The following is a 17,702-nucleotide window of genomic DNA, read 5'->3' on the forward strand; positions in this document are numbered from 1 at the left end:
TATTTATGTTTTTATTTGAAATTTTGCTGAACAAAGAATGTCAATTGACACTGTGACAACAATTACATTCAGAACTCTCGCGAAATCTGCACTATTGTGGAAATGCATGGCCTTAATGGGTTCGCCGTTTCTTTTATTGATTTTATATATTTTATTTTTTGTTTTTCAAACTTTCGTTCTACCAATTATATACATTTACGCTAATATAACGATTACAACTGGAACTTTAGGGAAATCTGCATTATCGTGGAAATGTCATGCGTTATACGTTTTTCCATTTCCGTAAATTTGAATTTTTCATATTGTTTTATTTTTTGAAAATTTCGTGCGACCACTTATATCCATTTACGTTATTGTAACGATTATAGTTAGAGTATTCGCGTAATCTGCATTATTGCTACACGCTTCGCCAGTTTCCGTAATTATTTTATATTTTTCTAATTTTGTTTATCTTTCAAAATTTCGTTCGACCAATCTACTTCATTTACGGTATTGTAAATATTACAGGTAAAACATTCGCGGAATGTGCATTATCGTGGAAATATCATGCGTTAATGTTTTGCTATGTTGCGTATTTTTTATTATTTTTCTTAATTTTTAGCTTCTGAGAATTTTGTGCGGCCGATTATCTCCAGTTATGTTTTGATAACGATTACACTTGGCACGTTTGCTCAAATCCGCATTATTGTGGAAATACAGGGCGCTACACGGTTCGCCATCTCGTGCAATTATAAGATATTTTTTATTTTATGAGTTTTTCAAAGTTTCGTTCTACCAAAAATCTCCATTTACGCAATAAAACAATTACAGGTGAAACTTTCGTGAAATCTGCATTATTGTGGAAATGCCTTGCGTTATACATTTTATTTTCCGTATTTTTTAATATTTTGTTTTTTAGTTTTTCAATATTTCGTACAAATAATTGTCTCAATGTTCTTTATCAGAACTATTACATTTTGGAACTATCCCAAAATCTGCATTATTGTGGAAGTGCAGGGCGTTACACGGTTCGCCAGTTTCCGTATTCATTTTACATTTTTGTGATTTTTTATTCTTTCAAAATTTTGTTCGAATAGTTATCTCCATTTACGATATTATACCGATTAGATGTCAAACGTTCGCCAAATCTAATTTATTGTGGAAATGCAGGCTGTTATACGTTTCGCCCTTCTTAATTTTTTATATTTTTTGTGATTTTTTAGGTTTTCAAAACTTATACCGACCATTTATCTCCATTTACGTTATTATAACAATTATATTTAGAACTTTCCCGTGATATGTATTATTGCGGAAATTCAGGGCGTTACATGATTCGCCAGTTTCCTTAATTAGTGTATGTTTTTCCTATTTTTTAGATTTTGAGTATTTAGTTCGATCAATTATCTTTATTTAAGCCATTATAACGATTACAGGTGGAACTTTTGCGAAATCTGGACTATTGAGGAAATGTCATGCGTTATACGTTTTTCCATGTTCCATATTTTAACGCAAAAGTGTTTCATGCCCGGGTGCACAAAGATTTTGGTGATGTGATATCTGTCACGGAAGTTATGCCGCCAGAAAAATTGCCATTGACGTGGCGGTGACCAGTTTCAAGCCCACGACCCTCTGGTGGCAATGGCAGGTGCGTGGCTCTCTACCGACTGCGCTATGAGCAGCGACGTTAGCAGTTCTACGAACGCGTTTTATGTCCTTCCTTATGACTCATTCAGATGAGGCCCGCCGTCTAGTAGACCCGAAGTGAAGTAGCGCATCATGACGCTAATGAGCGCCGACAGTTGGCGCCTCGACGCCAGCGCCATTAGGGTGCCTTGATTCACGCGCCCGCCTTACAGGGTGGAGACAAATATGCGCTGGCGCCGCCATTTTGGATCACTCCCTCGCTGCAGAAGCAAGTCATTGTATCCAATCCGCGCTAAAATTATCGCGGCAAAGCGGGTTACTGGTGAAGTTTCAATAATCTTGTGTGTTTCGCGTTGCTGGGTCTTGTGGGAAATGAGAACAACAACGCGCTGGGCACGTTGACCAAATTTGCGGTGGCACCACGGTACCGGTCAAAGGGTGTCTCCACCCTGTACAGAAGCGCTGGCATCCAGGCACCCTAAGCGCCTTCGTGTACGGGGAACGCGCGTGAATTGAGGCGCCGCACCCTCCGCTGCTTTTTTTTGTTTGTTTCTTGCCTGCCGGCGTCACTTCGTCTGGCAGGCTCAGGCTCGCAAATGCTTCGCCCAAGAAGGCGGTTCCTTTAACAATCAACTGCTCCTGTGACGAAGGCCCGCTTCACTTTCGTGTTTTGCAGATTCCTATAATTATTTATTTATTTACAGTATACTGTGGTCATAAAGGACCATGAAGGTCGAATACAACAGTACACGTAGCAATACACGTAGCACATTTCAATTACATAAAAAGCAACAAGATGTAGAAGAGAAACAGAAAGTAACTCTACCCGCAAAAATTCCCGGTTGCACAAATCAAGTTTCTAATGTGAAAACCTATTTATGTACAGTATACAGTACATTTACAGTACATTTATTTACACTGTTTATTTTGAGTATTTCATAGTATTTATTTACAGTAAGGAGGGATCAACCGCGATTTTTTATTATTATTCTTATTCATGACTTTTTCAAAATTTGGTCCATCCTTTTATCTCCATTTACGTTATTATAACGATTACACTTGGAACTTTTGCGGAATCTGCATTATGGTGGAAATTCGTTGCGCTATAGGTGTTGCCAACTTCCGTATTTTTATATTTTTCTGTGTTTTAGTTTCTCCGTATTTCGTACGACAAATTACCTCCGTTCACGTTATTATAACGATTAAATTTGGAACCATACCAAAATCTGCATTATTGTTGAAATGCAGGGCGCTACACGGTTCGCCAGTTCACGTAATTGTCCTATGTATTTTTTTTCTTACAATTTCAAATTCAAATAACGAGAAGAGGTGAAACTTTCGCAAAATCTGTGTTATTGTGGAAATGCAGGGCGTTATATGTTTCGCCTTTTTCGTGAGTTTTTGATATTTTGGTTCTTTTAGAGTTATTCAAACTTTCCTGCAACCAGTTCATTCCATTTACGCTATTTTAGCGATTACCGGTGGAACTTTGGCAATATATGCATTTTTATGAAACTGCAGGGTGTTACACGGCCCTGCCTTTGGGGGTACTCGGCAAGGAATGCTACGCATTAAAATTTGCTCCTACTATGCCTTCTAGTATCTTCTTCGGGTGGTGCGTGGCGTCGTGACGAGCCTTACTTAGCCAGACGGCTGCAGTCAATGTCACTGCCGATAGCTCACCCAGCCACGAACCCGTTCGTAGTCGGGAACAGCCCTCGCGGCAAACCACTCCAGTTGGGCGATGCGCACTATAAACGAAAATTAACGAAAATGTGAACGCCTGTTACTTCCACGGCCGGAACCTGGTGATGGTAACGAAATACCTAATTTGCGACGTAGCGCCGGCCTTGCATTTTTACTGATGTGTTGTCGCCCTGAAACATGTAAGTGAGAGTCAACGCCACGTGGGACATCAAAGTTACGCTGCCACTGCTACGTATATTAACGGCGTGACGGGTATACGCGTTGAGCCATCTGTTTATTCGGCTTTTGCAGCCTACAAATAGCGACCATGACGGTTGAGGGTGGAGTGCTTGCAGGCACCAGTGACGCTGGTGAACGTTATGAACTCGGCAGCGTATTACAATCAAACGCGACTCATGCATCCATTTTTCTCGCAGCTTACGACATGTCGTCTGCCGGTGAGTGAGCACCTTTCTCTTTTGGTTACTCTTCTCCAAATGTTTTCCAATTATAAAATACACGAACGAACGGGAATAAATAAACAGCTACAACGTACTTCTATGTCGGACAAGGGTTTATCATATTTAACCCTTTCCTGCCCAACAAGAATGTTTTAGAAAACAATTGCCGCATATAACTAAATTTTATGCATTTACCCCTTTTTGATGATCCTTCGAGAAGTGAAAATGAAAAGCTCAGAGTATTTCACACAGAAAACAAACCCACACATATGTGTGGGGTGGGCTTCTATTCGTATGATCTGCGTGTTGTAAGACTACCTAAAAACGGCATCACACGCAGAAAAACTGCAATTTTACGTATTATTTATAAGTTCTAAATTAGTTTTCAGGAGTACTTATATTATAAATAGGATTTTGTGAAAACTAATAAAAATAATGCTTTAAATATTCAAATAATTAGTTATAATTAATATTATTATCATAAGTAATTGCGGAAATAGTTCAAGTTTAAGGCGAAAGAAAACATTAACCATGAGCCAACCCAAAACTGCGATTAAATGAGACACCTAGGAAGCAAGAAAAAAGTGTTTATTGCTAGCACTTCAGTGAACGAGCTCGCGAGCCTGTACAGCCCAGCAAAATTTTCGTGACGACAAAATCCCAGCACACACTTATGTGTGGGTGTATACTTCATGCGTGATGGCGGAACGCACATGAAGGGAACAGGTGTATTTTTTAGCCGATCATGTTTTTCGAAGTCCTGCAAGCTGTGTGTTACGCTTATTATTCAAAATATACGAGAAAAGCAAGAAGAAATATGTTGAAGGCGGCTAGCGTGACGGAGTTGGCTGTGGCGCCGTTTTTAATGTGTGATTTCTCTCACCCTGGTGGCGAAATGGGTAAACTACCGAAACCAATAAAGTCTAGGAAGCCTTCGCAGCGACTACCCATGGCTGTGAAACCGAAACAGAAACAGGTGCCACTTAGCATACGAATATGTGGATCCACTGGTTAGTCTGGGCTGGGTCGTAAACGTAAAGGATTACAGGAGCCATGAAGAGAAAACACAAGTTTGGTTCATTCGAAAGATTGCCTCGTTAGAACCATAACGACACCACTTATAACGCAAACTTCGCTCAAATAAGCTACATAATTAGGAAAAAAGGAAATGACCATGCGACCCACCAGCTCATTTTCCGCAACAGAACCTGTGATGTCACTTTGGAATGCTCTGCGATTGGCGGAGGCCGGCAAAAGCAAACGCATGTTAGGCAGGGCTTACAGCTTGCATAGCGAGCTAAATGCCCGTGAAACATACTGCACATTCTTTTTATGACAAAGAACGGTGGAGTAAACGGTTAAAGTTCCGAACGAACACGCAAGCGTGCGTGTGCGCCAATGCGTACGTAACTACCGTCGGCCGAGCTCGACATCGCGCCGTCGCGCAGACGAATTTTCGGGTTCGAGGCTCTTAGGGGCCAACGAACCGTCCCAGCACGCACAGCCGCGACCATGCTTGGTATCGTAATCCCTTCACAGGAGGTTGGCCGTCATATCGCCAACCAGCAAAGGTAAAAATAGAAACGAGGGGAGTAAGGAACAGCAAGAAGCGACGATATAGTTCCAGGCGTCGCGTAAGTTTCGAATGGTGTTGGCTTGCTGCTGTCGTTACGAGCTCGTTTCCAGTTTACAACCACTGAACACTTCAGTTTGTTCGAGTACTTTACAATGAAATTTCGTTGCTGCGTTTTGAAATGCCCCTGTAGTACTGGCAAATCGTCGAGGGAGTGCGACATCCCCGCCGGTGAGGAGATCTCCTTTCATGCGCTGCCCAACGACGAACCTAGGCGAAGCAAGTGGCTACGTTTTGTGAACTTTGCAAACGGAGGAGAAAGAGAGCTAAAGGAAGTACGAGTGTGCTCGCTTCATTTCCGAGGAAGTGATTACGGCAGGGACCCTCACGTTAGCTCACTCCTGGGACATGCTGGCGCTCGTCGCCGACTTCGTCAAATCGCTGTGACCTTGGGGAAAAAAATGCCGTAAACACCACGCATTGACGCTCGTATCTTTCTGGTCGAAGCAGAGAGCTCGCGCGAACGGCTTTCCATACACGACACCGGCCAACTGGCATAAGCGATACTGCTATTGAAATTGAACTATTATTAACCGTAATCAAAATACGGCACATACGTACCAGTCTGTATTTTTCTGTCGCGACGGGGCTGACGAGGCAGCGGTGCCGACGGCTGGGCGTTCGTCTGTTGTGGCTATCGCGGAATGGTCGTTTTCCCGTCCACCGCGTATCCCACAACTCTTGCCGCTCGTGCACTTAGAAGCATTGAGCGTTTTAGTGGTGTGAGGTTGTTAAATGCAAGCCGGAGCTCCTCGGCGAGAGTTTTGTTCTCCGGATCAGGCGATTCCATGACTAGGGCTGCGGGTGCACTAGGTTTTAATAGTATTTTTAAAATGGCCGCCGTCTCGATCGACTCCCGCGTGTGGCTGCTGTATGGAGTCGACATACTAAGTATCTGTTTCATGGACCGGCTCTATGACGCCATTGTACACGTCACGGAATGTTCAATTTTAGCGGGAGATTTAAAATTTTGGCTTAAATTGCCTTATTTCTCAGTGAATAAAGCATCATTTGCTTCCGGGAAAGCGCTTGGGGTACTATGAAACACCTAATCTTTCGAATAAAACAAACTTTTGTTTTCTCTTCATGGCTCCTTTAATAAATAAATGCGCTGTGTTTGAGAAACGTTCGCAGAAGGCAGAGGAGCGAAAGTGGACCTTAGGCAGCGACGGTTTGTTTCTAACCAGCCTTGTTTGTTGCACCATATACACGAAATAAAATTGACCTAGGAAAAGATAGTGACCATGCGAACGAGAGCAACGAGTATTGCCCCGTCCCTCTATCGTGTTACTTCTGATACCCCGCTTCACTCTATACTACGCTAATCTCCCGCCCTGCAAGTGTCTTTGAAGAGAACGGCAAGGCTTTATTTATATGCACTACATGTGAAGCCCAAGCCAGTTGTAGCTCTTACAGTGACGCTTACAAGTTCTTCATTGTCTTAATAATCGTGTGGTATTGCGCTAAACAGTGGCCATTAGCAAGGAATCACTGCGCGGCAATATTAATGACTGTAATTTAGACGCAAACGGCGGTCAATAGCACCATTACGCCGAGGAGGTCTTTGAAAAAAAGGTATCATGTCTACCCAGTATTACGTTTCCCCGCAATGCGAAATATGAGCGCTACTGCCGAGATGCCTTTTTATTATGGAGAAGGCTTTTATAAATATGACTTCTAGTGACCTCAGCGCTTACACATACGGTGCAAAGCGAAAGAAAACCTGTGTGAACCAAAGCAGGCGAGCCATGTATAATTGATGACTAAGTAATACTAAATTTGGCGACCATGGATTAGTGATTTATACTATCCATTAGTAAGGCACTACAAGGGTAGGACAACATAAAATAAAATGTTACTTGCGGTACGAACAGGAATAAAGATGGCTTAATGATTCATTTGTGATTTATTGAAACCGTTGGTGATGTGAGTAAAAAGTGCAATAAGACGAATTAAGATGCATACTAAAGTATTCTAAATTGGTCTAAGGAAGGACAATACCGTCGGTCTTGGGTCGGGAGGTGGGTGTAATTGTTTCAATACTACGCCTCTTTTTTGGCATTCAAAGCATGTAAGCAGATATTTGTTGCACGAGAACTTTGAACTTTTTGAGATAGGTTACGTATTTGTTCGGCAGTATATGTCCAATAATCACAACCAAAATCAAGGGCAACCTCAACACCGGAAATGACGTTGACGCTTTTTGAAGCAACTGAAATTAAGTGTAAAAAGAGCCTGTCGAGTAACCAGCCTAAAATTCAGCGACATCCGGACACCCTCCCACCTCCGTCCCGCCAGTTGATCCTGCGGCGGTCAGGTGCAAAGGTACCATCTACTATTCCTTCCGGCGCACTGGGCCATTTTCTCGCTAGGCGTTACCGTCCCACCAAAGACCTTCAGCCTCCCACGGCTGCGCATACTCCTCGTTCGCAGAGTTTCGGATTCTGGAAAGAACTAGCAGGAAGGAAGGTACCCCCAATTCGTTGTTGCGCTCTTCCCTCAATCTTTCTCTTTACCCTCCTTATGTTTCCCTTCCCATCCTTCCGATGTAGCCTCTTCACCTTGCACGGGAGCGCTCGGCGTTCCCGGTAACGCCCAAACACGGTTTAACGATGTTGAGTAGAGTCGCAAATTATTGCGTTATATTGAGAACTTTGGTAAATCGAGTTAAGCATGTCTTGGTCCCTTCATTTGGTACATTTGATAATATACTGCAGTGGCATCCAGGAAGCTTTCGCACCATCGTATTTGCGAAGCGTATATGCTCCGAAAATAAAATGACAGCCCGTGCCGGCGAAACGAGATCGTAAAAAGTGTTACCTAAACAAGAAATACCCCCTTCCGGGAACTACAAATTTATTTCCCGCCAATGAAGTCGGTGATGCCTGCTTGTGCGCGCTCAGTAAACAGCGGTTTCCCGAAGTCAGATTTTTTAGTGTGTCCAGTGCGTCTTCGTATCCTCGCGTGCTCCGGCAAACATTGGCGGCATATCAGGGTAACTGCTCACTTTACGGCAAATACCCTCAAGAAACTAGCTGGAAAATGATGGGGAAGTAAGAACGGAAAGCACGCCCCTAAAAGTAACACGACCGAAGTGGGAATGGATAACCAGAAAAACTTTTTATTAGAGACTAGAAGATAGAGGAGCAATGCGAAAGTGAGCGACAAAAAAAAAGAGAACAGATGGAACCCGAGGTACTTCGCTTGAAATGCAACGCCTCCTGAAAAAAAAAAATTGTTTACCGCTCGTGCCATCTGGTGAATTCAATCGAAAATTACAACTCCCGTTTTGCGTCACACATTTTTGTAAAACTGGAACAAAGGTGCTCCGGAATGCTATCTTGGGGTATCCGGGAAGCAGTTTTGAGACGTTCTCTACAAAATGACCAAAAACAGTGCTTTCTGAGCTGCGTTGTTTGAGAGAAAGTTCTTTAAACGGGCACAGATGATGATATGTGTTTCCTTCTTTCGAGTCGGCCAAAGCACTGGCTTCAATGGGCGTTTGAAGGGAGATCCAGATAGCTGCGTTAACTTTTTCGTGACCGCAACTACCGTAAAAACCCACGTATAATACGAACCCGAATATAATACGAGGTAATATTTTAGGGATGCAAAATTGGAAAAAAAAATTTATTGGTTCATATCCTCGCGGCGCGGTGTTAGTTTACCCGCGCGGTGTTCACGCTCGTATCACACAAGTGAGGATAAGTCCCAGCAGTTCAATCACTGTCATGCGTGGCCTGTCAATCACTGTTTACGTGGCCCCGACATACTCGTACTCCACTGCTGAGAACTTCCCAAAGCGTGATTCACAAGAGCGCATGCGTGTTGCCGAACCAAACGCTTATCCATAAACAAAGAAATGGGTGGCTAGCACTGGCTAGGGCTAGAATTGGATAGCCACGTAGCAACGAAGCCAAGCCGCAGCCCCGAGCAATACCAAAGCCATAACATGAAGCGGAACGTTGGAATTTTTGTTGTAATTTTAGTTTGGATCCGCATATAGTACGAGACTGATATCTAGGACGCTAATATTTAGAAAAAAACCTCGTATTATACGCGGGTATTTACGGTATTCAAAATCGTTCAATTTGAACGATATTGATGGCGTTCCAGCAGTTGCTGGAACAAGTAAAGCTGTTTGGAGTTATATCAGAAAACGCCCTTTCAAAATCAGTTTTTTTAATTTGCAACAGAAACGTAATTTTCGGCTCACTTATGAATCACCTGAGTTGTGAAAAGGGGCGTGGTCATCGCGTGTCACTGCTACGAAAGAAAAATGCGTGCTACTCGTAATTACTCGGGCAGCGGCGGCCGCTTTTCTGATGGAAGCGAAAAGCAAAAGCGCCCGTGTGTACGACATTTCGGCGCACGTTAAAGATCCCCAGGAGGTCAAAATTAATCCGGAGCCCTCCAGTACGGCGCGCGTCATCGCCAGCGTTGCGTCTGCGCGTTAAACCCGGGAATCAATCGTAATTGCTCTGCATCAGCGTTTGGGTATTCTTATCAGGGCTGGGGTGGCGAATCAAAAAACGATTTTTAATCTTCAGGTTTGCACTCTGCCAGTAATATTACCTTAAATCAGCTGAAAATCTCAAGCAGTGCCTGTTTTCAAAGCCACGAACCCGTTCGTAGTCGGACCCAGCCCTCGCGGCTCACCACTCCAATGTGGCGATGCGCCCTATAAACGAAAATTAACGAAAATGTGAACGCCTGTTACTTCCAAGGCCGGAACCTGGTGATGGTCACGAAATAATTCATCTGCGACGTAGCGCCAGACTAGCATTTTTACTGATGTGGTGTCGCCCTGAAACGTGTAACTGAGAGGCAACGCCACGTGGGACATCAAAGTTACGCTGCCACAGCTACGTATATTAACGGCGTGACGGGTATACGCGTTGAGCCATCTGTTTATTCGGCTTTTGCAGCCTACAAATACCGACCATGACGGTTGAGGGTGTTGTGCTTGCAGACACCAGCGACGCTGGTGAACGTTTTGAACTTGGTAGCGTATTACAATCAAACGCGACTTATGCGTCCATTTTTCTCGCAGCTTACAACATGTCGTCTGCCGGTGAGTGAGCACCTTTCTCTTTTGGATACTCTTCTCCAACTGTTTTCCAATTATAAAATGCTCAAATGAACGGGAATAAACAAACAGCTACAACGTACTACTATGTTGGACAAGGCTTTATCATATTTAACCCTTTCCTGCCCAACAAAAATATTTTAGAAAACAATTGCCGCATGTAAATAAATTTTATGCATTTACCCCTTTCTGATGATCCTTCGAGAAGTGAAAATGGAAAGCTCAGAGTATTTCACACAGAAAACAAACCCACACATATGTGTGGGGTGGGCTTCTATTCTTATGATCTGCGCGTTGTAAGACTGCCTAAAAACGGCATCACGCGCAGAAAAACTGCAATTTCACGTATTATTTATAAGTTCTAAATTAGTTTTCAGGAGTTCTTATAATATAAATAGGGAATTTTGTGAAAAATAATATTAATACCATAAGTAATTGCGGAAATAGTTCAAGTATAAGGCGCAAGAAAACATTAACCATGAGCCAACCCAAAACTGCGAATAAATGACACACCAAGGAAGCAAGAAAAAAGTATTTATTCTAGCCCTTCAGTGAACGAGCCCGCGAGCCTGTACCGCCCAGAAATATTTTCGTGACGACGAAATCCCAGCCCACACATATGTGTGGGTGCATTCTTCAAGCGTGATGGCGGAACGCACATGAAGTTAACAGGTGTATGTTTTATCCGATCATGTTTTTCAAAGTCCTGCAAGCTGTGTCTTACGGTTATTATTCAGAAAATACTAGAATTGCAAGAAGAAAAATCTTGAAGGCGGCTAGCGTGACGGAGTTGGCTGTGGCGCCGTTTTTAATGTGCGATTTCTCGCACCCTGGTGGCAAAATGAGTGAACTACAGAAATCAATAAAGTCTAGGAAGCCTTCGCAGCGACTACCCATGGCTGTGAAACTGAAACCGAAACAGGTGCCACTTAGCATACGAATTTGTTGATCCACAGGTTAGTGTGGGCTGGGTCGTAAACGTAAAGGGTTAATAAATAAATGCGCTGTGTTTGAGAAACGTTCGCAGAAAGCAGAGGAGCGAAAGTGGACCTTAGGCAGCGACGGTTTGTTTCTAACCAGCCTTGTTTGTTGCACCATATACACGAAATAAAATTGACCTACGAAAAGATAGTGACCATGCGAACGAGAGCAACGAGTATTGCCCCGTCCCTCTGTCGTGTTACTTCTGATACCCCGCTTCACTCTATACTACGCTAATCTCCCGCCCTGCAAGTGTCTTTGAAGAGAACGACAAGCCTTTATTTATATGCACTACTTGTGAAGCCCAAGCCAGTTGTAGCTCTTACAGTGAGGCTTACAAGTTCTTCATTGTCTTAATAAACGTGTGTTATTGCGCTAAACAGTGGCCATTATACAAGGAATGACTGCTGCGGCAATATTAACGACTGAAATTTAGACGCACACGGCGGTCCATAGCACCATTACGCAGAGGAGGCCTTTGAAAAAAAGGTATCATGTCTACCCAGTATTACGTTTCCTCGCAATGCGATATATGAGCGCTACTGCCAAGATGCCTTTTTACTATGGAGAAGGCTTTTATAAATATGACTTCTAGTGACCTCAGCGCTTACACATACGGTGCAAAGCGCAAGAAAACCTGTGTGAACCAAAGCAGGCGAGCCATGAATAATTGATGACTAAGTAATACTAAATTTGGCGACCATGGATTAGTGATTTATACTATCCATTAGTAAGGCACAACAAGGGTAGGACAACATAAAATAAAATGTTACTTGCGGTACGAACAGGAATAAAGATGGCTTCATGATTCATTTGTGATTTATTGAAACCGTTGGTGATGTGAGTAAAAAGTGCAATAAGACGAATTAAGATGCATACTAAAGTATTCTAAATTGGTCTAAGGAAGGACAATACCGTCGGTCTTGGGACGGGAGGGGGGTGTAATTGTTTCAATAGTACGCCTCTTTTTTGGCATTCAAAGCATTTAAGCAGATATTTGTTGCACGAGAACTTTGAACTTTTTTAGATAGGTTACGTATTTGTTCGGCAGTATATATCCAATAATCAAACCAAAATCAAAGGCAACCTCAACACCGGAAATGACGTTGACGCTTTTTGAAGCAACTGAAATGAAGTGTAAAAAGAGCCTGTCGAGTAACCAGCCTAAAATTCAGCGACATCCGGACACCCTCCCCCCTTCTTCCCGCCAGTTGGTCCTGCGGCGGTCAGGTGCAAAGGTACCATCTACTATTCCTTCCGGCGCACTGGGCCATTTTCTCGCTAGGCGTTACCGTCCCACCAAAGACCTTCAGCCTCCCACGGCTGCGCATACTCCTCGTTCGCAGAGTTTCGGATTCTGGAAAGAACTAGCAGGAAGGGAGGTACTCCCAATTCGTTGTTCCGCTCTTCCCTCAATCTTTCTCTGTACCCTCGTTATGTTTCCCTTCCCATCCTTCCCCTGTAGCCTCTTCCCCTTACACGGGAGCGCTCGGCGTTCCCGGTAACGCCCAAACACGGTTTAACGATGTTGAGTAGAGTCGCAAATTATTGCGTTATATTGAGAACTTTGGTAAATCGAGTTAAGCATGTCTTGGTCCTTTCATTTGGTACATTTGATGATATACTGTAGCGGCATCCAGGAAGCTTTTGCGCCATCGTATTTGCGAAGCGTATATGCTCCGAAAATAAAATGACGGCCCGTGCCGGCGAAACGAGATCGTAAAAAGTGTTACCTAAACAAGAAAGACCCCCGTCCGGGAACTACAAATTTATTTCCCGCCAATGAAGTCGGTGATGCCTGCTTGTTCGCGCTCTGTAAACAGCGGTTTCCCGGAAGTCTCATGTTTTTATTGTGTCCAGTGCGTCTTCGTATCCTCGTGCGCTCCGGCAAACATTGGCGGCATATCAGGGGCACCTCTCACTTTACGGCAAATACCCTCAAGGAACTAGCTGCAAAACGATGGGGAAGTAAGAACGGAAAGCACGCCCCGAAAAGTAAGACGACCGAAGTGCGAATGGATAAACGGAAAAACTTTTATTAGAGACTAGAAGATGGAGGAGCAACGGGAAAGGGAGCAACAAAAAAAAGAGAACAGATGGAACCCGAGGTACTTCGCTTGAAATGCAACGCCTCCTGAAAAAAAAGTATTGACCGCTCGTGCCATCTGGTGAATTCAATCCAAAATTAGAACTCCCGTTTTGCGTCCCACAGTTTTGTAAAACTGGGACAAAGGTGCTCCGGAATGTTATCTTTGGGTCTCCATGAAGCAGTTTTGAGATTAACTCCAGCCTCAGAACTCTCGAGAGGCATTGGTTATGAGTAGGAACGAACTAAATTAAAGCTCAATGGTATTATCACATAGATTTGATAACTACGTTACAATATTCCCGCGTATCTGTCGCTGCTGCGAGCTCCGCTTGGCAAACGACAGAGGCCACTATTTGGCCAAGTTAACAATCCCCCTAAATGTGTACGGATGTCCTCCCAAAAGAACAGTCACGTCAGGGTGATCGGCATGGTTTTGGAGTAAGCTCGCATAGCTGGACTCACATTCGCCAAAAAAGAGAAAATCTGTTTGCAATTTTTCCCATTATAGAACGCCTAGCAAAAACAAAATCAGAGAAAAAAGAAAACAAAAAATCTGCAGAAATTCACAAAATTATCTACTAATACTTACAATGCTGAATCAACATGTCTTGAGTGTGAGGTTTTGCAGTCAAAGTTTTTGGTTTTTCTGAATCATGTTTGACCAATTATAACGATTCGAAGTGGAAGATCTGCGAAATATGCAATATTGCTGAAATGCAGGTCATTTCATTATACGGTTCGTCATTTTTCATATTTTTGTTAAATATTATTTTCTCAAAATTCCGTTCGACCAATTATCCGCATTTACGATATCATAACGACCACAGGTGGAAAATTCTCGAATCTGCACTATTGCCGAAATGCAGGGTGTCACTTGGTTCGCCATTTTCCGGAACTATTTCATATTTTTCGTAATAATAAAGCTTCAAAATTTGGTTCAACCAATCATCTCCATGTAGGCAATTATAACGATTGCGAGTGGAACTATTGCGCAATCTGCAATGTTGTCGACATGCCCTTCATTACTGGGTTTTCCCATTTTCCGGAATTTTGTATTATAAACAAATTTTTTAGACTTTCAAAATTTCTTCCGACCAATTACCGGTATTTACGTTATTATACCGATAACATTTGGAACTTTTACGAAATCTGTATTAGTGTGGAAATGCAGGGCATTACACGGCTCGCCAGTTATCGCAGTTGATGAATTTTTCTTACTTTTCGAGTTTTTGAAAATTTCCTTCAACCAACTATATTCATTTGCGCTATTACAACGATTCAAGGTTGAACTGTCGGGATATAAGTATTATTGTAGAAATGCCATGCGTTATACGTTTCGACATTTACCGTAATTTTTATTTATCCTATTTTTTAGTTTCGCCAAATTTCGCCCTTCGAATTATCTGCCCGGTATTGTAACGACTAAGTTTAGAAGTTTGCCGAAATCACCTTAGTGTGAGAATGCTAAGTGTTACACGTTTCGCCAATTTTTGTTTCATAATTTCATGTTTTTCCAATTTTTTAGTTTTTCACAATTTCGTTCGCCCAATTATCGGCATTTTCACTAGTACAAACATTAAAGGTGGAGTTTTTGCGAAATATATATTTTATTGTTGAAATGGCATGCATTGTTCGTTTTGACATTTTCTGTATTTATTATATCGTTCTAATTTTTTCAGGTTTCAAAATTTTTCTAACCAATTATCCAACCAAATTTTTCCAACCAATTCCAAGCGCACGCCTTTATAGATAGGTCACTGATTCACCGACTCCGTATAAAAACAACCCTCTAACAAAAAGGTGGATGCAAACCTACACAAGAACAGGGATGTGGCACGACGAAGTTCGTGTAGGGAAATTTCAAACTCTTTACACCACAGTGTACACCTAATTCGGCACGTTCGAAAGTACGAGGCAGCAGTTGTCGTGTTGAATACTTGGGCAGTTATTGTGATTACATGACCCGTCTACGTGCTGGAACAAAGAAACGGAATTGGGAGACATCCTCCTGGGAATCCGACTAGTGAAGTATCGAACAGAAGCGTAAACATTATTACAGGCTCTGAAAGGCCATTACACTGTTTTCGGCAGGCAGAATACCTATACGCTTCAGTAAGACACTACCTTCCATAAATACAAAATGAATAACGTCAGCTGGACGCGCAGACACAAGGGTCTAGAACACAACGAGGCACCAACGGAGAGGCACGGATACTAAAATGCCGTGCTCCATTCGAGCACGACTACCGCGCCCCCTCCACGGAACCAGGCAAAAGTGTCTCCTCATCGTACGCCTAGGTAGACAATTTTTTCCCGCTACAACGGTGTCTCAATGCCGATAAAACGCAAACTTGGAGAGGGGTAAACATATACAAGTATCTACAAGTTTATGCGGGCGAAAATGTTTGGTGGGAACATCACGCATTAACCTATTTATGTTGAAATCCGAGAAACATTCTTCTTCTTCTAACAGAAGTATCTACAGATCTATTTGAGCGAAAATGTTTGCTGGGAACACCAACCCTAAACTTGACTCTGCTAAATTCAGAGAAACATCCATCGTCTTCCATGCAACCTTGATATTTTCTGCCCCAAAAAAGATAAAAAAACGGCCAAGAGTAATAAAATGTTGTGAATTTACCCCTTTGTAATGACGCTTCGGCAAGTGAAAATGGAAAGTACGGTGTATTTGACAAAGAAAACAAATCCACAATTATGGGAGGGCTAGGCTTCTATTCGTATAATCTAGGGTTAGTAAGAATACCTTAAAAACAGAATCAGGCCCAGAAATACTGCATTCTTACGTGTTATTTATAAGTTTGATATTGTTTTCAGGAGTACTTATATTCAAATTGAATTTTGTGAAAATAAATAATAATAAAGTTTTAATTACTAGGTAATAATTATAATTTGTACCAATATAACAAGTAATTACGAAACTAGTTCAAGGTTAAGGCGCAATAAAACATGACTAACGAGCCAGCCCAAAACCGGGAATAAATGAGACACCAAGAAAGCAATAAAAATTATTTATCGCTAGCGCTGTAGTTCACGAGCCCGAAACCCTGTACCGCTAAGCAAAATTTTCGTGACGAGGAAAGCCCAGCCCACACCTATGTGTGGGGGCATCTTTTAAGCGTGATGACGGAACGCACACGAAGGGAACGGGTGTATTTTTAAGCCGATCGTCTTTTTCTATTCCTCCAAGTTGTGTCTTACGCTTGTTATTCAGAAAATACAAGAACAGCAAGACTGAACATCAATTTTCATCTTGAAGGCGGTTAACGTAATCGTGCCGGCTGGAGCTCCGTTTTTAATGTGCGGTTTCACGCCCCCTGTAGCGAAATAATTGAACTACCGAAAGCAATAAAGTCTCGGAAGCGTTCGCAGCGACTACCCGTGGCTTTGACACCGCAACCGAAACAAGTGCCACGTAGTAATGGAATTTGTTGACCCACACGTTCGTGTGGGCTGGGCCGTAAAGGGCTAGCAATGTCCATGGGTTGGCTCAGAGGAAAACAACTCAAATATTAATTATTCCACTTGTATCAAGAAATTGAAGGCAGTTTTGCACCAACTAGTTACCTCATTATCAGCGGGGGCTGACGAAAGGGAAAGGGAAGGAGCTGCCGCATCTGGCGCCCTAGACTTCAAGTTCCGCGCCTGGGATCCCTCTTGTCTCTTCACTCATTTTCCTAAAGCTCAACTATGCTAATGCACCCTCTCTCTCTTTGCGGAAAGAAAAAAATGTTTATTCTGGCTTAAGCATCAGAGAATGAACACTTTGAAACACTGACACTCACACCATCTTGCCCAAATTGACCAACAATGAATCTGAGCCACAAACTTGTACGCTTACATCTTAAGCCACAGAAGCGCAGAGGGACTGTCTTTCTGTTCCACGGTGCTTAAAAACCCGTTCTAATAGTCTTCCTCTCTTCGGTGACCTTTAGTTCTCGTGAAGCTTAGGGCGTAAATACAGCAACTGCGTTCTAAAACGCTCCTGGGCAGTCGAAGTAACGCTATCCCGTCTCACAATTCAGACCCACAAGCAGATGTCACCTGCAACTTTTTTTTTTATAAAGACAATGCCCGAGCCGGGGAATCTGGGTCTTCGCCTGGAGGGGCGTGCTCACGAGC

This window comes from Haemaphysalis longicornis, unplaced genomic scaffold, assembly GCF_048455015.1.
Source record: "Haemaphysalis longicornis isolate Haplotype H1 unplaced genomic scaffold, Haemaphysalis longicornis Haplotype H1 scaffold_4, whole genome shotgun sequence".
Lineage (NCBI taxonomy): Eukaryota > Metazoa > Arthropoda > Arachnida > Ixodida > Ixodidae > Haemaphysalis > Haemaphysalis longicornis.